We start from the raw sequence: 27,952 nt of genomic DNA, 5'->3' as shown, positions 1-27,952 counted from the left end.
TCTCACTCACTGGTTCACTCCCCCAAATACTTGCAACTTCAGAGACTTAAGGGGGCAAATCCCAGACTTGGGAATGCACTCCAGATCTTCCACCTGGGTGCCAGCAATCCAGCTACTCGAACCATCACTTATTGCCTCTCAGAGTCTACACTGGCACAAGTCAGGACTGGGGATGGGCATTGCATGCAGGCACCCTTAGGTGGGACACAAGTCTCCCAGCAGCCTCTTAACCACCAGGTGAGATGTGCCTCCTGTCATTTCCGCTAAGGAGCAGTTTTATTTATTGTCGTGGGGGTAGAAGAAGGTGATGTCTAACGGAGCTGGTGAGTCAAGCTTACCACGCTATTCCCCCGGGACGATGGGAGCTCCTTACTTTAACATGCTGACACAAAGACAATAGCAACCTCTTCCTAATAATGTTGCAGGCAATCTGGTCATCAGAATTTCCTAGGTTCAAAGTGGAGAATGGGTAGAGTGTTCCTTTATTTCACACAACAAGGAAGTTGATGAATGGCCTCTTAGTAGCAGGGTTATAAGTTGGACTGAGTCTTGTATTCTGGACAGCTATGTTGTTTACAAAAATGCATGGGCAGTGTTCCTATGTATTCTTACATTTTGAAATTACACCATTACCTGTATAGCAAAGTGCTTAGTTACTGTCTCAAACTGGTCATTCAGTTGCTTTGATCATAGCGATCCTGGGATGAGATTCCTAAGAGAAATGCTTGTTTTCAGTTTGTTCTGATATAGCAAGGCAGCAGCGGGGATGGAAACAAGGTTTTGTGCTTCTGGATGTTTCTACATTTGATAAGAAAGTCTTCAGACCTAGGAGTAGCTATGATGAGAGATAAGGTAGACACCGTCATGTCACTTTTCTTTTAGAGGCTGTTAGGCAACTCTGGACAGTTTTCTAGCATGTGCATATACTTTCAGATACACAAAATGTAAGACCCATTCGTTTGTTGCAAGGGGCTGGTTGGTTTTGAAAGATGCACAGTTTTAATATGACGGTAATTCTATCTAGTTCAGCATTTAAAAGTCATGAAAACATTTATTTGAATATTTTGTGCTCTTTAAAAATAAAGGTAATAGATAAAGCTTCCTAGCTTTTCTGAGCTTTTGATGTGAAATATTCTCAAATTACTGCCTCATTCTCACACATCATCAGCTCTTCTATCTAAGAAGTCGTCCAACTGTGATTTTTCAAGTTAGTTCTTTTCTAAAAATAAAAACCTTGGGGGAAAAATCATGAAGGGTTAAGGCTAAACTGAAAAATTAGCCTCAAATTTCACTATGGCCATGAACCTAAAATGTTAGGGGAAGGCCATGCTTATATTTGCTAGTTCAGATCTCCTGGCCAAGCAGGGCGAGGCAACCTAAATCATACATGGATGATAAAGTGATAAAATACAAAAGCTTAAACACAAGAAAGAAGACTTGGAACTCAACAATAATGAATAAGAAAACTTCAACAGAAAAATAGATGATACAGAAATGTTTAAAGCAAAAAAATAAGTTGATACTTGCCTACAGTGCATACAAAAGGAAAAAAAAAAGACAACCACAAAAGAGGTCTTAAAGCAATGTGAAAAAGCCTTGGAGATGAAATGTTATATAAATATTGCCAGTCAGTTATAATCAGCCGTGGCAAAGCCATATGTTTTGTGACTGGAAGAACCGACAAAGGCAAAATGACCGACTCAGCATTGGATAAAGGGAATTGGGGAAAAGAGCATTTATTAATTGTGGAAAAAAATGAAGGAGGGGCTGGTATGTAGGACAATTGAGGCAACACATGAAGAAATCGTGGATGGCATGAAAATGTTGAGAAAGTAGGGTAAAAGCTAGGTCAACGGGACTGGAAGAAGAATTTCCGCCTTGGCGTTGCGCTGACAGGAAATAAAAGCAAGTTGTATTGAACAATGACAATCAGGGTCGCAACTCCTGAGGAGGGAAAAATCACACAGCTCATATACCTAAAGAATAGTCCCTGTGGCAGGTATAGGAGGGCAGATGGCATTTGCGATATCACTCGTATCAGGTCCATCTGCTACCGACCCCTGCCTGCTGTGGAAACCCTTTCTCGCCTTGTCTGTGGTATCGCACGTGTCCTACCCTCTGCAAAACAGGCAGAGCCAAGAAGCCCATCCCTGGTCAAGGCTGTCGTCCTCTGCTTTGTGTCAAGTACTGTCTGTCCATCTTGAATACACATCCTCTCTTTATTTCATCCTCCACGTCTACTCTAGTCAAATACCTCAAAATCACACTCTTCACTATTGCTTTATGCAACAGTGTTTATGCACTGCATCAACACACCTGGACAGCAGGGCAACAGCAGCCAGGAGCTCTTGCCCTGTGCGCGCAGCTGCTAGTAAGAGGAGGGCTGTGAGACACACACTGAATAAATATGTCAGCTAATATCTGTGTGACAGTGCCTGATTGCTCCGATATTGACTCCCTGCAGCTGTGAACTGGGGCCCTTCAGACAATAGAAATATTTCCTTTCACGGTTCTGAAGGTCAAGACAACTGGATCCAAGAGCCAGCAGAGACCTGAGCCTTGGAGACTTGGGTAGACTCTTGCTGCTGCTCCTGTGGCTTCTGAGCCCCACCTCATGCCAGGTGCAGCCTCAGAGGCCACACTGCCCATGTCTCCTCTGTGAGATCTTCCTCTGCTTCTCCCTTACACGAGCTTAAAATGGACATCAGGAGTCTAAGATTTAAGACAAATTCCACACATCACTCCCTGGTTCTGAACTGAAGTGGTCCCAGCTGCTTCACAGTCTGCATCGGCCTGTGATTCAGTGAAACACTCACTCTAGATCCCCAGAGTATGGCAACATCCCATTCTGCAGAGGCTGTCCCTCAGCACACTCCCTCAGCACACTCCCTCTCTTTAGGCAGGACGAGGGTGAACACCTTTAGGAATTATTTCCAAAGGGGTAAAATGAAGAGTTCACCCAAGTTAAAAGCATAATTTTATCAGGCTCTTCAGTTCTGTTTTATTCTCATTCACAGGGTCCCAGATCAGAACCGTTGGTAAGTTAGAAATGCAAATGTCTGGGTCCAGGTCCACAGCTGTTGCATTGAAAGGTGGACAGTAAAGCCTTGAGGATCCAGCCCTGCAGGGGCTGCTGTGTTGTCAAGTGTGAGAAGTACTGCTCTAAGTCGCTTTAATGGCCCCAACCCCTGGTGTGAGTTTTGTTTTGACCCTGTCTGTTCTTCGGATGCTCTGCAACCTTGTTTTGCTTTAAGCCCTCATTCTTTCTCTAATAAAACTTCTTGAAAGCATTCTTTTTCACAGTTGCATATGAATACTTATAATACATTTATAGAAAACAAAGAACAAAACACTGGATATCATCTAAGATGTCATCCATGGCAACTCAACTTTGGTGATCTTCACATATATTCTTTACACTGAGAAAAAGCTAATAAATACTGTTTTTCAAACACTGATTTTTTTCTATGCACCACAAAGTTGTATGACCGAAGGTGTTTTTGCTTTGAGCTTTCTGATATTCAAAAAACCTAAATTCATATTTGTATTTCACACAGTTGATCTGGAAAGACTTGCAAACTTCCAAGGGTCAAAGCTGAAATGGAAATTCTAGAAGAAATGACTTTTATCCTGTCATTCAAAATGTTTTATTGGGTACTGTTCAGTCTTTCACTTAAGAGGCTAATTAAGACACCTGTGTCCTAAACAAAGTATCTGTTTGGACTGATGCCTCCCTCAAGCTCCTGTCCCCAGAGGCAGTGGCAGTGCCTCAAGCAATTGGGTTCCCACCACAAACATGGGAGACCTGGACTGTGTTCTGCCTAAATGCCATTATTGACTTCATAACAGGAAACACCATGGCAAGCACATATGAAGGTTTTCTTAAGAGGAGATGCATTCAGGAAATATGCTCACTGGATACAGGATTTGGGAGTTCCATCAGTTCCCATGACTATTCTGCTTACTGTTGGCAAACTTAGAAAAGAGGGGCAAAGCAAGAAGATGTCAGTATGTCATTCTAGGGCGCCAGTGATGTGGCCCATTGGGATGCGAAAGGGAAACCAGAAAAATTACCTGGATGTACAAGGCAGGATGTGAAGAAGGTATAAGGAGGTAACAAGAGTGAATGATGAAAGCTGATTTTCAAACAAATGAGCTTAAGACATAAAAAGAGAAGAAAGGCAAAAGGCAGCTTAAATCAATAGGTAAAAGAACCGAGGAACTAGATCAAAACTGGGAAGGGGTGTGGGACACCCTAGGAAGATGCTTCCAGAACTGCCTGGAGCAGTTCTTTTTGGATCCATGAGGTAGCAGAAAACATGAGTTATTAGTAGAACTGAAGCAATAATCAGAAGACTTCAGAAAGACACAAAGTTTGACCAAAGGCACCATTCTGAAGAGGATAATGAGGGACGGGGACCCATGATTTACTGACTTAAAGGGAATCTGAAGCGAGTATGTGGTGATGAATGCCAGGGAATATCAAAGAGCTGACAGAACTAGAAAATGTGGTTGTTACTCCAATGGAGGCTAAGCTATGACAGGCTGAGACTACGTTTTCCCAACTCACTGTAAATGACCTTTCGCCTCTGCTGTTGGTTTTGGGTATAAAATAAACTTGATGTAACTTGCACATGGGAGAGTGTTGGATTTGAATTCAGAAAGTTAGAAATGAGTAAATTGAATTTAAAGAGATGAACAGAAAAGCATACAATGTATTTGCTTCATTTATTAGATACAGGGAATGGATTGGCACAGAAGAAGCTGGACCAGAGATGGAGTCGCTGGGACTTGAACCAGCACCCAAAATGGGAAGCAAAGGCTTAGCCTGTTTTGCTACCATGCCAGCTCCTACTGAGGGCTTCTTTCGTGTGGAATAGCAATCAACACAACACGTGCCTTTATGAAAATAGAGCCAGAGTGCGTGGAAGGAAGAGGGAAACACTTCAAATTTTTTAAAGCGCATATGTTTAATCAAAAGCTGCAGTAGCTATTATGAAGGAAAAACGCAGAGTTCTTTTTTTTTTTTTTTTTTTTTTTAATTATTTATTATTTAACTTCAGTAATTACATTGTATTATGTGACACAGTTACATAGATACTTGGGTTCTCCCCACCCCTCCCCAAACCCTCCCACCATGGTGGATTCCTCCACCTTATTGCATAACCACAGCTCAAGTTCAGTTGAGATTTCCCCATTGCAAGCGTATACCAAACATAGAGTCCAGCATCTTATTGTCCCGTCAAGTTCAACGGTTTCTTAGGTATACCCTCTCTGGTCTGATGACATAGCCAGCAGAGTATCATCCCAGTCAATTGAAAGCTCCAACATACCATCAGCAAAAATTGCAGAGTTCTAAGAGCTGTAAACACAGAGCTAATGAGATCTAGAGAGCTAATGAAGTCAAAATGGAAATAAAAAGCCTAGGTGACAGCTAGAGGAAGAGAGTGGGGCTGGAAGGTGGAAAAGGGATCCGACTCTGGGGAAGCCACAAGGGCAATGTGGCTGGCTCCCTGCTCATTTCACACCCATTTCCAAGTCCCCTCTTGTGCCGCATAATATTGAACAATCAGCATTCTAATCAAGGACTTTAAGAACTGATGGTTTGTTTAGAAGCCAATTGGCTTTAGCTGAAATAAAGTGTTACAATGGTCTGTAAGCAGTTAAGACCTCTGGTTTCCAGAGGTGGTGGTCCCCATCAGCGGAAGGTCCTCAGGACCTGATGAGCCGGCTTTCCACTGAAATCCTCATCCTGACCATTTGCCCATTCCTTCTTCTAAACCTTCAGTTCTTAATTCCTTTCTTGGATTCCGTGTCTCCTGTTGAATTGCCGGACCCTCTGAAGGTGAGATTCTCTTTCTGTTCCACTTGCCATTCTCTCCTGTTCCCCTGAACACCTTGTCACTCAATAGGTTTTGTTGGCTCTGCCCAGTGGTGCTCGGTACCAACAAGTAGACCCTAAGAAGGTGCACCTCGCTTTTGGGAAGTTAATGGTTGTTGCCAGACTCTTACCCATTTCTGCCAAAATGCAACCAAACATTTGGCCTCCTTGTCAAATGACTCACCAAAATTTTCTGTATTGCTTCTCCCCTAATTGAATCATCTTTGTTTTCTCTTTAAGAATCTAAGAAACTACTTTAAACGGGATTTTAATTTTTTTGTTAATAAAGTTTGAAGATTACAAGATGGTATTACTGTTGTTAAAAGCAAATGGCTTAATTGTAATCCCATTTATAATTGGTGTGTTCCCTCAAGGGCATTTGAAAATGAGATCCATTTCCTTTTATCTTTCCAATGGCAGCCCCTTGTAATGCTGAAGGGAGCATAGGATCCCGTTCCACAGCCCCTGACTCACCGGGTCACCCAACTTAACCTCACCAGTTCTTCATCTGTGAAATGGGGATAATAATACTTACCTCCCTCACTGGAGTGTCTTGAGTATTAATTAGTGTTTGCCAAGTACTTTGAGATCTGCAGATGAAAGGCCTCCATGGAAACTCGGGGTGAAGTATCATTATGCAAAACTGCTGCACCGCCCACTTTCTCCTGAACACCAATCACCAATTACAGCACCTCTGCACTGGGGGGAGGCTGCAGCCAGGCACGACAAGGCACGTTTTATTGGTCCATTAGGACATGCCTAGGTGAGGGAATTAGTTTGGTGAAAATGGTGATTATGTCAAGGACTTTTTATTTTAGGCAGTTGTTGCTCTTAATGGTTAATAGTTAAATAGGAAGCCACTTGGAGGACCTGGTTTCACATTCTGACAGGCAAGACAGGCCTTCTTGGCCATGCCGCTGACTTCTGAAGGAGCTTAGGCATATGGTGTGGGATAACTTACTGCCCATAAAATGAAATTACATTTATATGGAAGGCTGATTTTGGTTTCTGAGAAACCAGCTGGAGAATGAAGACAATACTACTCAATTAGGAAAGGGAGAAGTGACTCCCACATTGAGCTCTCTTGGATTCCAATTTCAAAGAATTTGTAACTTGCAAAAAAAGAAAAAAAGTCATTCGCTCATGAGAGTCACATTTCATACGTGGAAGCAAACAAAGTCAATGTATGGTACCTTTTCCTAAGCACTCTTCCACAGCCTTTACTGATGACATCAGTTTGAGTGGATGCCTCTCACCAGTGCATGCTTAGATCCATGACCCGTGTTCTTTGAAAAATAAAGTAGCCCTGATTTATCCTGTTCCACATTTGGTTTTTAATCTACTGTCAGAGTTAGCATTTTTCTGGCTCAAAATAATTGCCTATTTCTTCTGTGGGGAGCAAGTTATGAGCTGTATGAGTCTATCTTCAAATTTCCCTGAGTTGTTAAAATGAAGATTTTATATAAAAGTGAGGTAATACAGTCATATTTCCATGGCCAAAATGTCTTTTTAAATATGATTTATCTATTTTAAAGGCAGAGTTACAGAGAGAGAGGCATAGAGAGATCTTTCATCTGCTGGCTCATTCTCCAAATGATGGTAACAGCCAAAGCTAGGCTAGGCAGAAGCCAGGAGCCAGGAGCTTCCTCCTAGTCTCTGATGGGTAGTGAGTACCCAACTGCTGTTGAAATCTTTTACTACTTTCCTGCATGCATCAGCAGAGACTTGGATCAGAAATGGAGCAACTGGGACACAAATCGGCACCTACACCAGCTCCTGGCATCTCAGCTGCTCTCACAAATGTCTTGTTTAAAATTCAAAGTAAGAGGGCAGGCACAGTGGTTTACAAGGCTGATCTTTACCTCCAGTGCCAGCATTCCACATAGGCACTAGTTCGTGTCCCAGCTGCGCAACTTGTAATCCATCTCCTTGCTTGTAGCCCAGGTCCTTGAGTTCCTGCGTCCATGTGGGAGACCTCTACGAAGTTCCTGGCTGCCAGCTTTGGTTCACCTCAGCTCCAGCTGTTGCAGCCATTTGAGGAGTGAATCAGCAGATGGAAGATTTCTCTCTGCCTCTCCTTCTTTCTGTGAATCTGCCTTCCCAGTAAAAATAAAGTCTTTTTAAAAAATCAAAATAAGTCTCCAAAGAGTCAATTTTCTCAATCATAGCAAAATTGTGTTTTGAAAAATCTGTTTGAAAATCATGATGAAAGAGTTGGAGGTGGCAACATTTTATCAGGGTTTTTTTTCTTCATACACAAAGTTAAGAAACTACTTTCTTATCTTGTAGATCATCAGGTGACATAATCCCAGAAAAAGAATTGATATGTTTACAAGCACTCTTTGGCCTTGTTTAGATTTCATCCCTGCTTTGTGACAGTTTGAGTGTGGAATGAAACAAAACTGCCATGGGTTTACCTGTGAAAATAGAGCTCCTAAAGTAAATCCGTTGTGTAAAGAAGAAAAACACTTTTGTTACTTAAGATTGAGGGCTGACATTGTCCTGCGCCTGAGAAACCAGTTCGTGGTATTGTTGGCATTCAAAGAACATGCCAATTACAAATGATTTTTATCTATTAACATATTTAGCAGTTGCTGTTAACACTTAAACTCCATTATCCTGACCATAATTTCGTTATGTTTGCTTATTAAAACACACACATATCTTTTTGAAAAATCACAGATTTCAGTGATCTAATGAGCTCTCTTAGTTTTACTTTGTTATTTTTAAAAAGTATTTTCATTAGAGCCGAAATCCTTGATTCATTTCATGAACATGACACCAACCACTGAAATGCCATTGGCTCTGACAGTGAGTGGGCGATGGAGACCCACAGCAGATGGTAGAAATGTTGATGTTCTTCAACAGTTTCCTGGGAAAACAGTGCAAGGGTATAAGGAGAAACAGGTGGGACTGGGCAAGTGGGAAGAGAGTGCAGCGACATGGAGAGGTTGCCAGATGTCTGGTGGGGAAGTGCAGAGTAGCACAGCCAGACAGGGTTCAGATCCAGAATAGCCTGAGAGTTCATGCTGTGTAGATTCCACTCCATCCTGAACCTGACTGGGTATCACTGGAGGATTTTGGTGGTAGCCTGCGGCTGGTGTTCTGTGGTGGGAGGCTCTCTGAGAGCTCTCCTGCAACAATCTTGTCCTCAGAACCACTCACAACCACAAATGAAACCAAAAACCCTTTATTTATTTGCAAAGGGTTAAATCTAAAAGCAAACTACTGCCCATTACTTTCATACTCATGCTAATGTTAAAAACAACCTACATCTTTTTAAAAATTCCCTTCCAGACTTTACAGATAAAAGCACACAAATACAAATTCTTAGGTGTTTCATTGCCTTCCAAAGCAGACCAGTAGAGTCACTGCTGCAATCTTGCTCCTTTGAGATCCTGTTTAGAAAGGGATGCTGGGCAGTCTTGTTTGTACATGGCGCCTGGTTGATGCTGACAAGCAAACGGAGTCAGATGGAAACCCCCAGGGGACAGATGGAAAATCTGAAAGCTTGCATATGGAAGCAGTTTGGAAATAGGAGGACAAAAAAGGCACCTTTCCAGGGAAGAACCTTGGTCAGGGAAAGTCACAGTGGAATTGGGATAATATTCCTGAAATACTCAACCCATGTGCTTTCTCTTCTTGGTAGCCCACAAGGTGGAAAAGGGTAGGTAGGGCTAAGGAGAAGAGGTGACTTTGGGGGATGGGAGAAGTATAGGCACAAAGGAATGTCTGTCTACTCCTCCCAGGGTGACATGGCCTGGGTTCCAAGAGTGTCCCATTGGGAACCACTTTATAGGGAGAACAAGGCATCACAAATTTTCAGGGGACCTCTGGAGAGATGAATAGGATGGCTGGTAGAGTAGTCAAGGTTCCTAGCAGTCTAAAGGGTGGGGAGTGGCAGGTCCCTGACCTTCAAGTCTCCAGCAGGAGGCTGGGCTGGTTTGCAGGACCACCACAACATCAAGAGGGCAGAGGTGAGAGCCCAACAAGTACAACCACTAGGTCTAGGCCAGGACCATCTGAAAGTCCATTGCCAATATTGAACACAGGGTCAGGACACAGACTCACATTGATAGACTCAAGCACCCTGCCCTTCCCTGCCCAATTGCTGTGTCATGAGCAGGACCAGAAGAGATAGGAAATGTGACCAACAGCACTTACCCAAAGAGAATAAGTTATCTTCAACACATAACTAAGTTTGTGGGTTGGACCTAGTTAACTGTTTTACCAATAAGGAGGAACAGAAAATTACAGTGGTGGGGAAGCAGCCCTTTGCTTTATGTATTCAAGTGCTACATTTGCAACTCCACTATGCTATCATTTACTTTTTTGTATAGTGTATCAGACGTCACACTTCTCTCAAGGCTAGCACATTCAAAGACAGGTAAGAGGATGTTTACTCAAGGCGCAGAAAAGCACTGTAAGGATATGCAGGCTTGAGAAGAATGGAGCTGATTACAGGTATCTGTATTAGCTCCATTTTTATGAAGGTGGGAATCAGGAAGACTCTAGTGGCAGGGCCAGTTCCAGAACTGCTGCTCAGGAGGTCAAGCGTTCTCCCTTGTGGATCATTCTCTCTCACTTTTCACTTTTATGGTGGCTTTGATCTGCTTCTCTATCTCAGTGTGAAAGCACAGAGAAAGTCATTTCATTAATAGAGCTTTGTTGACTAAGTCTTTGTTACAGTGGTTAAGTTGCCACTGGGGACACCTGCATCCTGTAACAGTCTTGTGAGTTTGAGTGTTGTCCCAGCCTGCAACCCAGCCTCCTACTGAGGTACACCCTGGGAGCCCACAGGTATGCTGGCTCAAGTGCTTGAGTCCCTGTCTTCGATATGGAAGATCTAGATGGAGTTCCAGGCTCTTGGCTTGAGTCTGGCTCAACTCTGGCTGTTGTGGGCATTTGAGGAGTGAACCAAAAGTCTGATAAATAGAGCTTTGTAAACAACAGTAGCTCTGGGTCTCTGAGTATGTTAGCACAAGGCACTGGGGTCCATCAACATCTGTAGCCTGGCTGTGGATGTGGCTGTACTGCAGGTGATTGATGATTGATTCATTTGTTTTCCAAAATATGAGCTGTTTGGTCAGGTTTACATACTGGAGAAATCACAGTCTTTGTAAGGTTGGAAAAATCTTAGCTCTCACATTTGATTCCTTTTTAGGAAAAAAAAAAATCCCTGGGGTAGGCATGGGGTATTTGAACTCCACACAAGTATCTGGGATAGAGCTCAGTTTCCACTTCTGATCCAGTGTCCTGCACCTAAGAAACAGCAAATCATGGCCCTAGGATTTGATTTCCAGCCACCCACAATGGCGAACCTGGATGGAATTCCTTCTTCTGGGTTTGACCTGACCCAACCCTGATTGTCACAGCCATTTGGGGCATCACTCAGCATATGGAAGACACTTCTCTCTCCCCGCTTCTGAACTTGATAGCCACAGTGGGAAGATTCTTGGATGCACACCATTAATATATCACCTGGAAAATATTAAGTTCTAATAAGTTTTAATATGGCACAAAGAACAAGAAAAAAAATTTTCTTGGCCTCCTAAAAGGTTTACATGGTCAAAAATCCATTAGTAATTGAGATGTATTATATAAAGAGCTTGAAATGAATTATTTGATCACAAAATTCATGTGGGCTCTTACATAGTTTAATTGTATAGTACTTTTTATTATGTGTAATTGTATGATTTTGTATTATATAATTTTGTTGCTGTAGCTCTTCAATAAAGACTTTTAATAACAGTATAAGCTTGAGTACTTGGTGATGCCAAAGGCTCTAACCATTAGATGTTAGTATTATTGGACCAATAAAACATGCCATTCTTGCCTGCTACTATAGCCTACACTATTTTTAAAAAAAGAAATACAGTTGTAAGAAAAATTATTAAGGAAAATTTGTAAGGATAAAAGCTATTTAAAATAATATTCTTTCTTAGGACAGATAATCCAGAGAAAAAGCAATTATGAATTAAAATCTATTCAATGAAGAAGTCAAGTATTGTCTATAAACTGTGTCCAGCATCATGGCTTAACACACTACTCCTCCACCTTCAAGCACATTCTAGTTGCTCCACTCCCCATCCAGCTCCTTGCTAGTGTCCTGCAAGCAGTGCAGAAGAGCCCAGGTCATTAGGCCCCTGCACCCATGTGGGAAACCTGAATGAAGCTCTTGGCTCCTGGCTCCTAGCTTTGATCAGCTCAGCTCTAGTCACTGCGGCCATCTGGGGAGTGAACCAGAGGATGGATGTATGATCTTTATTTCTCTGTTTCTCCTCTCTATTCCTTCTTCTCTCTGCTTTCCAATAAAAATAAACAAACTTTCTTTTAATGTTTATATATATTAAAAACAACTTAGATTGACTTGATCTGTCTTCTGAAACACTTCATTTTATTATTATTATTATTTATTTTTAATGTAAAATCAGAGAGGAGGAGAGACATAGAGGAAGACCTTTCATCCTCTGATTCACTCCCCAGGCAGTAGCAATGGCTGGTGTTGTGCCGATCCAAAGCCAGGAGCCAGGAACCTCCTGCGTGGGTGCAGGGTCCCAAAGCTTTGGGCCATCCTTGACTGCCTTCCCAGGCCACAAGCTGGGAGCTGGATGGGAAGTGGGGCTGCCAGGACTAGAACCGGTGCCCATATGGGATCCCGGTGTGTTCAAGGTGAGGACGTTAGTCGCTAGGCCACGCCACCGGGCCCTTGATCTGTTTTTTATAGTTGTTTAATTTTGATGTCACACTTTGTATCTTTCTTGTTAATGTTTTGACAGATTTGTTTCATTTCAAAACATTTTCTTAAAAATAAAAAAAATCTTCTTGCCCCCCAAATTCTTTCACCTTACTTCCATCTTCTTCTAAAAAAAGTTTTCACAGGTGCTAAGCTTACATTTACTTTTTAAAAAGAGATTTTATTTCTATTTGAAAAGCAGGGTTACAGAAGAAGGAGGGAGAGAGAGAGAGAGAGAGAGAGAGAGAGAGAGAGATGGATATCTTCTATTCATTGGTTCACTTCCCAATTGGATGCTATGGTCATTTCTGAGCTGACCCAAAGCCAGAAGCCAGGGCTTTCTCTGGGTCTCCCATGTGAATGTAGGGGCCCAAGGACTTGAGGCATCCTTTACTGGTTTTCCAGGGTGGAGGTGGATGGAAAGTGGAGCAGCCAGAACCGAAACCGGTGATCTAATGGGGATGTCAGAGCTGCAGGTGGAGGCTGAGCCAATTTGTTTCTTGGTAAAGCAGAAGACAAACCTTGAGTAGTTCAAAATCAGTGAAAGTTGCTCAGACTTTTGAATGTTGTTGGAACAAGTACTAGGGGCATTTCAGATTCTTGGCTTACTTTTTCAGGTTGCACAATGGATTTCTTCTTTTAGTCGGCTTTTGGAAACATTTGGGTGCAATAAGGAGAAACTGAGCGATTTGTCAACATTATTCCAAGCAAGCAAATACAGTGTTTTGGGAGTCATCAAGATCCAGGCTTGAGCAGAAGTGTGGTGACTTCCCAAGGAAATGAGTAAAGTCCTTGAGGTGGTCTTTTTGTGAGAATGATTCAATTACAACAAATTATATTTGAACGTCTTTTATTTGCCAGGTACTGAGGATGGAAATTCTGATAGAATTTTTTCTCAGACTCACAGGTGTTCAGCTCATGTTTGATGACTCAAAGCTAAGGTTTGAACTGGAAGCTTCAATTTTCTTGACCTCTGAAAAAAGACATCTAGCTCCTTTTTAAACCATACCTGATAAAGATTCCCAAACCTCATTTGTTTCCCCAGCTCGCACATTCAGCTAGTCATTCATGGGAAAGCAATTGAGGCCCTGGTTTTCTTAGCTGAAATTGGGAATTAACTGGGACAAGAGATTTTTCCAAGTAGTTTTCCAAGCCTCCTGTTGGTAGAGTTGCCTAGAGGGCTTTGTTGATACACAGATTGCTGGGCCTCCCTCCCAGATCTTCTGATCCAGTAGCTCTGGGGTGGGGCTGAGAATTTACATTTCCCCTAAGTTCCCAAGTGATGGCCATCTGGGAACACACTTTGAGAATCACTGGTTGAACTACTTTGATCTACCCACAACTCTGACTTTTAGGAGATTTTAACCTGCTGCAAACATGGACTTGCACATTTCTAAATCTTATGATGATTCTCTCTATGGTTGGGCAGATCAGCACCTGCAACATTTAGTTGCTAATCCTTCATCCTGGTGTAGATGTTCGAACTTTGGATATCTTGGCAATCAGAGTGACTGCCTTCCTCCCGGGAATTCGTGAAGCTTCTCTGTTTTTCTGGATCCATACCTGGCTCATTTACTCCTAAGTGACAACCTAGCTCCGTTCTATTAAAACTTTCAACCCTCTCTCAACCCCTTCTCTCCCTGGAGACTTTCAATCCTGATGGTAGAGAAGGGAGAGAAGTTCTCCTTGTAGGATTATCAGGGAGTGGAACAGCCAGTAGAATTGAGGTCAGATTGATGCATAACCTAGCAGCTGCTAAAAGTCTGCTTGTGGTCTCTCTCGATGTGTGATTGACTTGGTATCTCTGTGGGATGGTGACTGTAGAATGAACCTTTACATTTTCCACAAATGAGAAGAACTTGGAGAAATCACTCTGTCTACATCAATGTCCTTTGGCTCTTGGGTTTTCCCTGTTTCCATCCTTTTGTGAACTTTGTCCCTATCCAGCCGTAAGCTCTTCGCTTCACATCTGATATGAAAGGTCTTTGTCTCTCCTCACAGAGGGTCCTGAGGAAATTTGAACCCTGAGCAAGTGGCAGTGACTTCCCATGGGTCTCCTGGAGCAGGAGAGGACAGGCTGTGTGTGGGGGCAGTGAGGACTTGGCACATCACCACCACTGCTAGGGTCTGTCAGTCCCCACGGGGACCCATGTGTTCGCTCTTACATCTTCGTTTCACCTCATAGTGATGAACAAAAGCACAGTACAGTGAGACCCCTTGATCCAGAGTTTCGGAGATCTTCTGAGGTTTTAGTTACTCATGGTCAACTGTGATCTGCAAATATCAAGTGGATATTGTGAGAAAAAGATACCATATTCACATATCTTATTCACAGCATATTATTATAATTCAGTCTTCTCACTACTTATTATTGTTCATCTCTAACTGCCACATTTACAAATTAACTTTGATCATAATATGTTCGTGTAGGACAGAAAGTGTATACAAGGTTTCATAATATTTTTGGTGCAGGCCTGCACTGGGAGTCTTGGAATATGTCACTAATGGTTTAGATGCTACTACTGAATGTCATGTTGAGATTTGCATCTCATCTCATGATCCTGAATTAAACGGGACTCGGGACTGGTCTTTCACGGTGTCCATCAACATTCCAGTTGAGAAATCACCTCTTGCGGGATTTTCAGTTTTCGAGAGCACAGGAGAGTTCTGAAGGCACCCCTGAGTCTGCCAGGGATGGGAGCAGCGACTGATTAGGCAGCCCCCTCACCCCCCTTAGCTTGGCTTTTGTCTGATGTACACAGTAAGGCCCTACAAAGGATTTTGTTAAAAAGAGATTGCGCTCTGAGTTATTTAACGGCCCAAATAGCTGAGTTTCCGGAACCCACAGGGGAAGCTTGGGTTGATTTCCTAGCTCTCAGCTGTAGCTCTGGCCCTGGCTGTTGCTAGCATCTGCAGACTGAACCAGTGAGTGAATGGGTGCTCACTCCCTCTGCCTAACCACCACTCAAGCAAAAAAAAAACAGGAAAAAAAAAATTGAACACAAACTACGGTTCTAAAACCATTGACTTAGTCCAAGTTTGCACGATTGAACTAAGAAAATCGATATTCAAGCCTGGCGTGATAGCCTAGAGGCTAAAGTCCTCACCTGCATGCTCTGGGATCCCATATGGGTGCTGGTTCTAATCCTGGCAGCCCCACTTCCCATCCAGCATCCTGATTGTGACCTAGGAAAACAATTGAGGATGACTCAAAGCCTTGGGACCCTGTACCCATGTGGGAGACCTGGAAGAAGCGCCTGGCTTCTGGCTTCAGATTGGCTCAGTTCTAGCCATTATGTTCTGTTAGAGAGAGAACCATCTAATGGAGGATCTTCTGCTTGTCTCTCCTCCTCTCTGTATATCTGCCTTTCCAATTAAAAAAATAAATAAATCTTAAAAAAAAACAAAAGAAAATCAATATTCCCTAAATTCATCTAATGTCATGCAGCTACAGTCAATCAAGGTGTGGCTCCTTGTTTCTCAAATGTCTATGCTCAGGACCCAGGTGGCAGGACTAACATTTGTCTTCAACAGCTCACTTTACTTGTTTATTGTTACTTTAAATTACCTTCATGTAAATTTTATTCTCCAGTCACTTGTGCTTGCATAAGAGAAGGAAGAAGGAGATATGGCACTAACTCAAGAAGACAGAGGAGATTTCATTTACATAAGTTAACGCATGAGTTAACCATTCTTTAAGTGTATCATCCAGTGGCATTTAGTGCATTCAGTATTGTGCAACCTTCACTTTTATCTAATTCCAGAACATTTTAATCACCCCAAAAGGAGGCCCTGTGCACAAGAATTAACGACATCTTCTTCCCCGTGCTTTTCCTCCTACTGCAAATCTATGTTCTGTCTCTGTGGACTTACTTGTTCTAGACATTTCCTATAAATGGAATCATACAATAAATGGTCTCTTGTGCTTGGTTTCTCGCCCTTAGCTCAGTGTTTTCATGCTTCCTCTGCGTCCTACCACGCATCCAGCGTTTTCATCCTTGTGACGGTTGGATAGTATTCTACTGTGTGGATGTACCACGTTCTGATGGTTTTAGCATCCTTATTTTCATTTTTCCTTTCTAAGACACCCTATTCTCGTTTCTGGAAACACATTGCATTTACTGTAGAATCCAAAGAAAGGGAACAAATAAGACAATAGCTTAATTGGGCCCGGCGGCGTGGTCTAGCGGCTAAAGTCCTCGCCTTGAAAGCCCCGGGATCCCATATGGGCGCCGGTTCTAATCCCGGCAGCTCCACTTCCCATCCAGCTCCCTGCTTGTGGCCTGGGAAAGCAGTCGAGGACAGCCCAATGCTTTGGGACACTGCACCCGCGTGGGAGACCCGGAAGAGGTTCCAGGTTCCCGGCATCGGATTGGCACAGCACCGGCCCGTTGCGGCTCACTTGGGGAGTGAATCATTGGACGGAAGATCTTCCTCTCTGTCTCTCCTCCTCTCTGTATATCTGGCTGTAATAAAATGAATAAAATCTTTAAAAAAAAAAAAAAAAAAAAAGACAATAGCTTAATTGCCACACTCACCACTTTCTCATTCCTCTGGTGGCCACTGATGGTCCCTGTGACAAGTAGCCTGGCACTGACCTTGAATGAGGCATTTCAGCTCCCTGTGCCTCAACTTCCTGATCTATAAAGTGTGCTTTGATGACTGTTTGCTACTCACTCCACAGGGAGTAATGAGTTAATGCTCGTTAAAAAGCTTTCAGCCTCTTAGATGTTGGGTACCATATATCAAAAATAAATGCAACGTAGCAATGTAATGAGCATCCTCCAGGAGTTCAGTTTGTTTTTCTAACTGCCTTTTTAAAAATGGACGAACATTAGCACATTTTCCCAGGCATGTTGTGTATACTTTCTCTTTCCCGAATATGCCTTCCTCTTAGGCACAGTGTGGGATGTGAACATAGGGGCACTTGAAAGGGCTTTTGTTTCGGATTGTCAATTTCTGAATGATTGTGCTATGAGTTACTGGGTAACCACTATAGATGCTAAGTGTAATGTTTTTGGTTCTGTAATCTCATCATCTCATCTCATCCAACTGCAGGACACAGATGTCACTCCAATGTGGATATGAAACAACTGAAACCCAACACTGTGATTTGTGCAAAGTTCCCAAAGCAGGTTCAGGTGGAGGCCGGATTTGATTCTACTCATGTGACCTCTGTCCCCTTTTGCTGCATTGACTGGGTCCTTTCCTGAGAAGGTTTTGAATGACCCTCTTGGATGCTGTGCATCTGAAAGGGCTAAGCAGACCTGGAAGATGCAATGGAAGACAAGAATCTTCCAGATTTGAACATTGTAGCCCTAGAATTCATGTCTCCTCTTTCTCAGAAAGTGAGTGGGAAATCAGGTTTTAGCAACTGATGAAGTTAAGGTGAAGTCTGTACTGGATCAGGTGGGCCTGCAGTCCCATGACTGGAAGGACCATGGGAAAACAGACAGGGCCTTCAAGCTGTGCAGGAGGGAGGCTATGTAATGACAGGGGCAGAGTTGGGAGTGACACAGCTACAAGCTAGGAGCATCAAGTGCTGCTGGCCATGATTAGAAGCTCTGAAGAAGAGCAAAAAGCTGTTCCTCCTTGGAGCACTTGTTGCTGTTTTTGAGATTTACTTATTTGTTTGAAAGCCAGAGTAAGAGACAGAGAGAGATCATCCATGTACTGGTTCACTCCCCAAATGACCACAACAGTCTGATACAGGTCTGGGCTAGGCTGACTGTGTCTGTGTCTCCCATGTGGTGTGGCAGGGGACCAAGAGCTTGGACCATCTTCAGCTGCTTTCCTAAACGTGTTAGCAGGGAGATAGATTGGAAGTGGAACAGCAAGACTCAAAGTGGCACTCATATGGGATGTAGGGGTTGCAGGCGACAGTTATGGTCTCTCTTCATAGCATTTGGAGATGGCTTAGGCCTTTATTGCTGTTTTCAGCACCACAGTACGGTACTCCTCAAGAATCCAGTAAACAGCCCTCCCTAGATTTCACAAGTTTGCCTGTGTGCTCTTTTGCAGCACACTTCGTATCATCATTACAACTGAATGAAGAGGTCAGAATCAAACTCTTCAGGTGTCTCTGTTATTGGGAACCCAGAATTTTGTGAAGAGGCCAACCCATCACATTAACTATCTTCTGTGCCTATCAGTTCAAGTCTTAGATGCTCCACTTCTGATCCAGGACCCTACACCAGGTGATGACCCAAGTGTTTGGGCCCTTGCATCCACGTGGGAGACCAGAGGAAGCTTCTGGCCATGGTCTAGCACGGCCCCAGCCATTGTGACCATTTGGTTTGTGAATCAATTGATGAAAGGTCTCGCTCTCTCCCTCTCTTTCTCTCTATTTCCCTCCTCTCTGTAACTCTGCCTTTCATATAAATAAAAATTAAAAATTTTTAAATCTGTGAAAGAATTCACTGCACATGTGCATCCATTGTCTTCATGACTATGATGATTTTCAAGAAATAAAGATTCATATAGCAAAGAAGAAGGGCTGTTACAGAATAATAGAATGACACAAATGGGAGTGTTTTCAAAGGTTCATGGGAAAATGGAAGTAAAAGATCAGTTTACGTTGGTGTGATTTTCATCCTATGCCTTTTTCATGAAGTTTCCGAAGACTAATATATGTGAGTAATGGAATTAAAAGGATAGAATAGAAGCATAAAGTTCAGGACCATGGAAGTGAGAATTGTTGGTGTTAGAAGTATTTATTCAACAGAGTAGCAGAAAGAACTGGGAGAAAGTACTCAAGAAATAATTTGAAGTGAATATCAAGAACATGTTAAGACTACCTGAACTTAAAAATCCAGATTAGCACACATTTATCAAGACTAGTTTTCTGGTAAAACACTTGGTAAGCAAAGGTAAACTGGACTTTCTCTTTTCGTTGAATTTAGGGATTAATTGAAGACAATCTGATAAAACTTTTGGCACAATTTTTGCTTGGTTTTCCTTTGTTGATTGGTTCATCCTACTGTTCCCTGATGAAGGCAACAGCAAGGGTGAATGTCAACAGTAGGCTGAAAAGAACCTAATTTCCAAGCAAAGGACTGTGTAGTGAGCCACTTGCCATTCAGTAGTACAGAAAGAGCAGAGAGGGAATGACCCAAAGGTCTAATTTTGGTCCTGAATTGTCCCCAGCTAGAGTGCCACCTTGAGGAAGATATCACCTGTTCCCCCCAGCTTCCTCTTCTGGCCCATGAAAATATAAACAGTAGGATGCATCTAACAGCTGCCAGCACTGAAACACCCTTCCAGTTAAGGGAAGAAGCCACTGTAAAACAGGCAGAGATTAGGGTTGGGGCCACGACAAAAGGCATGAACGAATAGACTTTATTGTAAGTGAAGTTAATGGTTTAAGATGAGGTCTCATGAAATCCCATGTACACGTATCAAATGAATTGTCAGTTGGTTCAATGATGTCCAAAATGCATGCTACACATACAGATTCAAATGACGTGTGATTCTCCTGCAGTGTTCTACATTAGCAGACGAGACACTGAATGAAGAGTACACATGACACCTTACAGAGATTGGCACATTCATATTCTGTACCAAACTTGCTGACCTAAACAAAAAAAATGTGATGCAAAATTAGTAAGAAAAGAAGCTAGTGCTGTGCTGTAGTTAGTTGAGTGGCCTGTGATGTGGAATCCCATGTGCACGCAAGTTTGAGTCCCAGCCGCTCCACTTCAGATCCAGCACCTAGTTATGGTCTGGGTAAGGCAGTAGAGGATGGCCTGGGAACTTGGTTCCCTATTGCCCACACAGGAAACCCAGGGGAGGTTCTTGGATGCTGGCTTCATTCTGGATCAGCTACATGAGGAGTCAATCAGCAGATGGAAGATCTCTCTGTCTTCCCCTGTGTCTGTCATCCTGACTTTTAAATAAATAAATAAACCCCTTTAAAAAGAAGAAAATGGTAAGAATGAAAACTGAAGCTTAGCAAATCTTCTGTATGTATGTAATCGCATATACAAAGTTTTTTAAAAATGCCTTGCTTTGGGTAGAAGTTCAAGAAAGATCAACTGGATAATTAAACACTCTCTTTTTTCCTTCCTCCCTGACTTTAGTTAGTTTGCTTTATTTTTATTTTGTTGAGTTTTGTTTTATTTTTTTGTTGTTGTTACAGATCTGGGAACATCATCACCAGCATAAGAAATTGATCTCCCAGCTTCTCCCCTGTCCCTTGCTTAAGAGTGCTCAATCCACCCATTTAAGCACCACATCAAATTGTTCAATGAAAGATTTTCAAATCTTTATTCTAGAAATAAGAGTGCCTGATCAGCCCAAGAACAAAGTAAGAAAGCAAAACCCAATTAAATTCTCTCTTCTAATTATGTTAACATCAAAACTTGTTTTCTAGGACCAAGGTTTCAGTGTTTTGAAAGTGTGGAATATCTATAGGTTGAATACATACCAGTTAAGACAAAGAATTTAAACCTTAGCAGAACTCTTTTTTAGGGGAAATTCTCACCATAAGAATTTCTTCCATAATCACTCCAAACATGATTCCCAAATGTTATTCAACATCCTACCATAGTCTCTATGATTTTATAGTATCCTGGACATCGCAGGCCATTCAGTATAATGGTTTGCAGAGTTTACAGCCTGAGTTTGGTGGCGAAACTAGGTCTCGTCACTTGTCCTTTTGTGCCATCCTATCTTAAACCTTCGTTGTCGATTGTCATCATTGACACACATTCAGTCTATTTTCTGAACCCTGTGAATACTCAACTCACAAGAATGTTGGTCATAATTAGAGATTGTAAAAACAGCCTTCAGATCCATGGATGAAAGACCTGAGATAAGTACAGAGTATTATGATTATTAATCATGATTGTTGCTATTATTATGATCGCTGGCTATTATTATAGATTTTATTATAGATTTATTGGAACCTCTCTAATGGTCATCCTGTTGATTGTGAAGTTGGTTGAGAGCAGGATTCTTAATTTCTTTATCAGTCTTAGTTTACCTGTTGCTTCATTTAAACTGTTATGAACTTAAGCCAATTGAATTATTAAGGCTTAACAAAATTGCTCCTAAAGAAAGTAGGACATAAATCCTGTCCATTTTTATGAATAAGATACAAGATAACTATCCAGAAAAAGTGAAAACTTCTCTTTATGACTTTCCTATTACTACTATTCCAAATAAACCATAATTCTTTTTAAAAAGTATTTATTTGAGAGAGAGATAAGGTGGGAATGGATGTCATTACTGGTTCATTTCCCAAGTGCCCGCAACAACCAGGGCTGAACCAGGCCAAAGTTGGAAGCCAGGAACTTGTTCCAGGTCTCCCACATAAGTGGCATGGACCCAGTTACTTGTGTCATCAAGTCCTGCCACCCAGGATGTATCTTAGCAGGAAGCTGCAATCAGGAGCCAGGAATGGAAATGGAACTCAGACACCCTGATATGGGGTCTTCTTGGAACCCTTCTAAAACAAACATTTTCATTCCTTAGAAATCTCTCTCTCTCTCTCTCTCTCTCTCTCTCTCTCTCCATATATATATATATATATATATATATATATATATATATACATATCTATATATATTTAAATCTATTGAGTTGGCATGAAGTTTATGGGTTTTGATTCTCAGTTCTCTCTCTTCTCCCACCATGTATGTGTTTGCAATTCAATGAGATAGTTTTTGATAGACATTTTTCATGTCTGTGTTTCTACACTACTTATCACTAAGTTTTCAGGATGACAAATAGTTTTCTGCACATGTAGTTTTGACCCTCAAGCATTCTGTTTGTTGCAGAGAAGATAAAGCAACTATTGGAATGGCTTGTAAATACTGTAGTGGATACATACACAGCAGAAGAGAAGAGCTTAGACGGTGGCTTTGCCAAGCAGATGTTAGGAAGGGAAGCAGGAGAAAGGTTTCCAGAGAAGCTAGTCCAAGAAATGAAAGATGTGCCAGAGTTAACCAGGAAAGAAAAAAACTAATTATAATATATTGTGATAAATTTAGTGTGTCTGGAGAAAAGTGAGACAATGAAAATGTTAGGAAGCCAGGTGATACATAAGGATAGGACATAAGATCTTTCAGTTCTGACAAGGAGCTGGGGTTTTATCCAGAAGGTAGCAAAGACCATTGCATTATTTGGGGTAGAAACTTAGAAATTTATCTCAAGAACAATCATTTTGACCATGAGTTGAAGTGTTACCAACCTCAGACCAACATTTTTTTGGGGGGATCTTGTGCTTAAATACAAGGGAGAGATCATGACAGTAAGAGGTTCTGCTGCTGGGGCCAATGAGGGGAGCTGGCCAGGGTTTTCATCAAGTAGGGAGGCATGGTTGTGTATGATACAACCATGTGAATGACACTTCACTTTGTACCCATCCCAGTATACTTATTAGATGTTCCCTCTGCAGAAGAAATACTCAGGAGTGGTACTGTTCTCTACTGCTACCCCCAGGAAAGTCTGGAATTGGTCTTATTGGGCTGTTTGGGGGAGGAATGCAGGGTGGGGCAGTCCCTGACCCTGACAGAGCAGAAAGTCTTTGTTGTTAGGGTCTACATGCCCCTGATGGGTTTGGAGGTGGATACACAGGCAGGTCAGGGTGCCGATACATGTTAGGCAGTGAGGGGTTTAATTTAGCAAGTCCTGTTCGTATTCTCTGAGGATGGCTCAAACAGAGAAAATGGGGATAGATTGGGAGCAATATAAAGAGACTTGCAGGGAGTAAAATCAGTGGAGTGTGGTGAATAATCAAATATGGAAGTCATGAAGAGGAGAGGATCTAAGAGAACTGCCAGATTTTGCATGCCCCTGAGGATGGCAATATCATTTGGTGAGATGGTGAACTTATTGGGAAGGCACAGGAAGATGGTCAATCCTGGTGTTTACGAGCTGGGTTTAAGTTACAGTGTGGCAGTTGTCTTCAAGGGTTACTTCCCCTCCCCACTGCATTGAGGATGGTGGAAGAGATGAAAGCAGACAACCACAGGCAGCTTTATTGAGAAACAACCGTAATTGTTTTCCCCACTGAAAGCACAATTCAATGTCGATTAAATGTTTCTCTAATTTCTCTAAGATTTATCTTGAAAATGAAAAGATTGTGCTAATAAAGAAAGAAAAAAGAATAAAGAAAAAAGAATTCATATTCAAGTTTCTCTAAGTCAATATGGAAATGTAAGCATTGTAACTATTTAGCCACCCATGATGATAAAATGTAATTTTCCATATTTCAGATAAAAATATGCAGCCATGCTATGGCAGGCTATACAAATTGCAAGAGACCCAGCTTTCAAACTTTGTCTCTGTCGTTGACTAACTCCATGGTTTAGAATGAACAATCTGTCTTATGTACAGTGGTCTTATGGACCTTCTTCTATATATAATATTTAATAGTTCAGTAGTCTTTTCAAAATACAGCTTAAGGTTCCATGGACATTCACAGTACTGATAGCTTGAGTCCAACTCCTGGATTCTAGTTCCTAGTCATGTGAATTGGGCAATCTTCCTGTATCATGGTTTTCTTTTCTGGAAAATGTAGATAAAATTAGTAATTCCTTTAGGGCAGATGTTTAGGCGATAGGTTAAGATGCTATTTAAGGTGCTGTGATTCATATTGTAGTGCTTGTTGGTACCTGGTCAGAGTGCCTGATTCCAGCTTCCTACTGTCCAGACCCCAGAAGGCGATAGTAATGGCTCAGACAATCGATTCCTTCCATCCATCTGGGGGACATATATTGAATTCCTATCTCTGAGCTTCAGCCCTGGCTACCTTAGCATTTGGAGAGTGATCCAGTGTATGAAAATTCTCTCTCTTTTTCTCTACTTCTCAAATGAAATAAAAACTCAAAATAATTTAAATAGTAATTTTTTCATAGGTTTGCTGTGAGATTGAATTATTTAGTAGATAGAAAGTAGTTAAAACAACATCAGATGCATAATAACGATACATGTAAATGTTCAATACCTTTATTGACACCATCCACCACTATTTCTCAGGAGGAACTTGAAGAATTTCATTACTAATTGGTTACATGCTTATTGCTTATTTTAAAAAAATGTTGTGTTATTTGAAATAATTACAGATTGAGAGAGAGAAAGAGAGAACCTTCCATCTACTTTTTCACTCCCCAAATTACTGCAACAGTTAGAGCTGGGCCTGGTCAGAGCCAAGCGCCTGGAGTTACATTTGGGTTTCACATGTGATTGGCAGGAGTGTAAGCTCCGCTGCTTTCTCAGCAGCGTGAGCAGCGAGTTGGACCATAAGTAGAGCTGGCAGGACTTGAATCAGTACCTAAATGGCAAGTAGCTCACTGGGCCACTTTCTTAACAGACGAAAGCTAAACAGTATTTTTTTTTTTTTCAAATCAAGTACAGTTTAGTTTTTGGCTGATTCCAAAAACATAATATAGTTTTGTAGAAGAATTAAGATTGAGTAATTTGTCTTCCCCCAATATCAAATAGGGTTGCTCATGAGTATCTTGAGGCTAGAATATAGACTTCTAGGAAAACTTGTTTCTGTTTAAAATACGTTTAGAAAAGAGCCTTTGCAAAATACTAGTGAAAAAGTGGCAGAAGATCATGAAGTGGGAAAGTTTATCTCCTCGGAAAAATATCTGAGTGTGTAGGAAAAAAGGAAACAAAGAACTCAGGAAAAGAAAATCAAAGCCAAAGAGATGGCTATTTGAATCTTGAAGAAAAGATGTCATTTCTTTAAAATATCTAAGGAACTTAAAAGCTGATCCAGGTTTTAGGAAGGCAAAAATGACGAACCAATGGAATGCTAACTAGTGTAGACTCTTAGTATTGCAACTTTTCATGCTATTTTATGACAGGGGTAGACCAGCACTTAGTTAATAAGCAAGAAATACATATTATATAATATGTATATAATAACTATATATATTAACTACACACACACACACACGAACACATAGAGTTGGGTCAAAGGTTTGGCTGGTTCCGACCTGTTCAGGTTAACTATCGGTGTTTCATTTAATCAAAATGGTAGCAATAACCATGGGAGACAGAGATGTAGAATATTAATGAACAGTTGTTTATTATTTGTTCCTATTACAGTTAAGATGTGCCTTTGTAATCCAGACCCAGAAAAGCCTGTACTTTCCAGGCACCAGTTAGAATGTGTAAGAGATATAACTCACCCTTAAGCCTAAGAAATCCTTCCCTCACCTGCAAGTAAGTGAGTATATTCTGGAATGGTTGAACCTTAAAATCTGTTTTCAAAGTAAGTAAGTAAATAAGTAAATTAATTAATAAATGAATGAGACATTGCTATATTTCAGATGCATATCCTCCAAAATTGATATATTATGCAATTAACCTGCAAGTCACATGTGAATGGTGTTTGGAGGCAGGACCTGTGGGAGGTGACCAAGTGAATTTTGCCCTCATGAATGTGTTAACACCTGCCGGAAGTGATGGATGAGTTGGTTTTTGGGAGGTGACTTTGTCATTAAAACAAGTTCTCCTTGTCCTTTGTTCCATTATGTGATTCTCTCAGCTGTGTGTCATGCAGCGAGGAGGTACTCAACAGACAGACCAGATGCTCATGCCACGCTCTTGAGCTTCTGGGTCTCCAGGAACTGAATGCAGCATTCTAAATCACCCAACTGCAACACCAAAAATAGAGTCAGGTACCAGAGACACCCGAATCCATCCTGTCTTTCCAACAGAACGAGCTAGTCCTGGAACGTGGCTGGCCTGCTGTGGACCTGGGATAGGGGAACAAATGAAGAAAGACTATTAATGGGTATAAGGTTTCATCTGGGAGTAATGAGAATGTTCTGAAGTTAAATAATGGCTATGATTGTGCAACATTGTGAATGAACTAAAATTATTAAACTATATACCCCTAAATGGTAAATTTTAGAATATGTAAAGTAGATCTCAATAAAAAAGATTTTTAAAATAATTTAGGGAATATTTAAGTCTGCATCTTTAACTGTTTGATAGAAATAACCTCCAGGTCCTACTCAAAACCAGCTGTGTTTTCCCAGTTGATTCATGCAGCCATGTGAATGAAACTTGACAGTATGTTAAATAGGCTAGTCACCAAAGACAAATACTGGTTCATTTCACTTGGTAAGATACTTAAATAGTCACATTTGTGAAGATGGAAAGTAGGAGGTGTCTTGGGAACACACATTTGGCACAACAGTTAAGACACTGCTTGGCATGCCAGCATTCCCCAAACAGAGGGCCTGGTTTGAGTCCAGACTCACTTCTAGTCCAACTTCCTGTCAATGTGTACCCTGGGATGCAGCAGGTGGTGGTTCAGGTGCCTGGGTCTCTGATACCCAGGTGGGAGACCTGGACTGAGTTCTTGGCTCCTGGTTTTGGCCTGACCCAGCCCTAGTTGTTGTGGGTCCTTGGGGAGCGAACCAACTGATGGAAGATTTCACTCTGTCTACCTCTGTCTCTGTCTCTCAAGTAAAAATTGAAATAAATAAAAACAAAACAAAAAAAGCAAAGAAGATGGAATAGTGGTTACCATGGTTAAAGGGGGAAGGAGGCCTGGGGAGCTGTTGTTTAGTGGGAACAGAGTTTCAATGGGGGTAGATTGGAGCATTCTGGAGAGTGGGTGCCTAGCAATGAGAATGATATTAGCACCACTGAACAGTGCTAAATCTAGATGCTCAGTTTTACCTTACGTGAATTGTATCACAGTGTATATGTGTGTGTACATACCATCACAGACATACCTACAGATATATAAACAAATGTGAGCACATCCATTGCCATACACACACTTACCTCCCCATCAGTGTCCCCACGGCCAGAGGTGAGGCTTAGGATGGGTCCAAGGAAGCAAGCCGAACAACTGAAATCAACCACAACTCAAGCCCCCGGAAAAGCCCAGTTTTGCAGTGCTGTAGACAAAGGTGCTGTGCGAGGCTAACGCACCTCATCTTGCGCACAGGTCATTTTATTTTCAAACTCTGGGCCTGAACTATCAGCCAGAAGCAGTCTTTTTCCTTCCAAATAATGGATTGGCTCTTGGTCTGTCTCTCGCCTTTATCAAAGTTCGACTCAATAGTAACAAATGGCTGGCGCATTCTTCTGAGACTATCCTTGACAGTCTGTAATTAGAAATACTTTACTTGACCTTTTATAAGCCATGATCCCCAACAAAATTGTGCCGAATCACATTTAAGAACTGCTCCTGCATCTTTTGTGAGGGTGGGCAAGATTACAGGATACTTTTATTTTAGAATAATTACATGGTGACCTTCAGAGTTATTTGCAAAGGTCATATTCTTGTCACATCCCCTTGATTTCTTTTCAGTTTTTCCTTTTGTCCCACCAGACATAAATTTAGCAAAGGAAGAAGA

This window comes from Ochotona princeps, chromosome 12 (assembly GCF_030435755.1).
Source record: "Ochotona princeps isolate mOchPri1 chromosome 12, mOchPri1.hap1, whole genome shotgun sequence".
NCBI classification, from domain to species: domain Eukaryota; kingdom Metazoa; phylum Chordata; class Mammalia; order Lagomorpha; family Ochotonidae; genus Ochotona; species Ochotona princeps.
Note: the sequence above shows the minus strand (reverse complement) of the source record.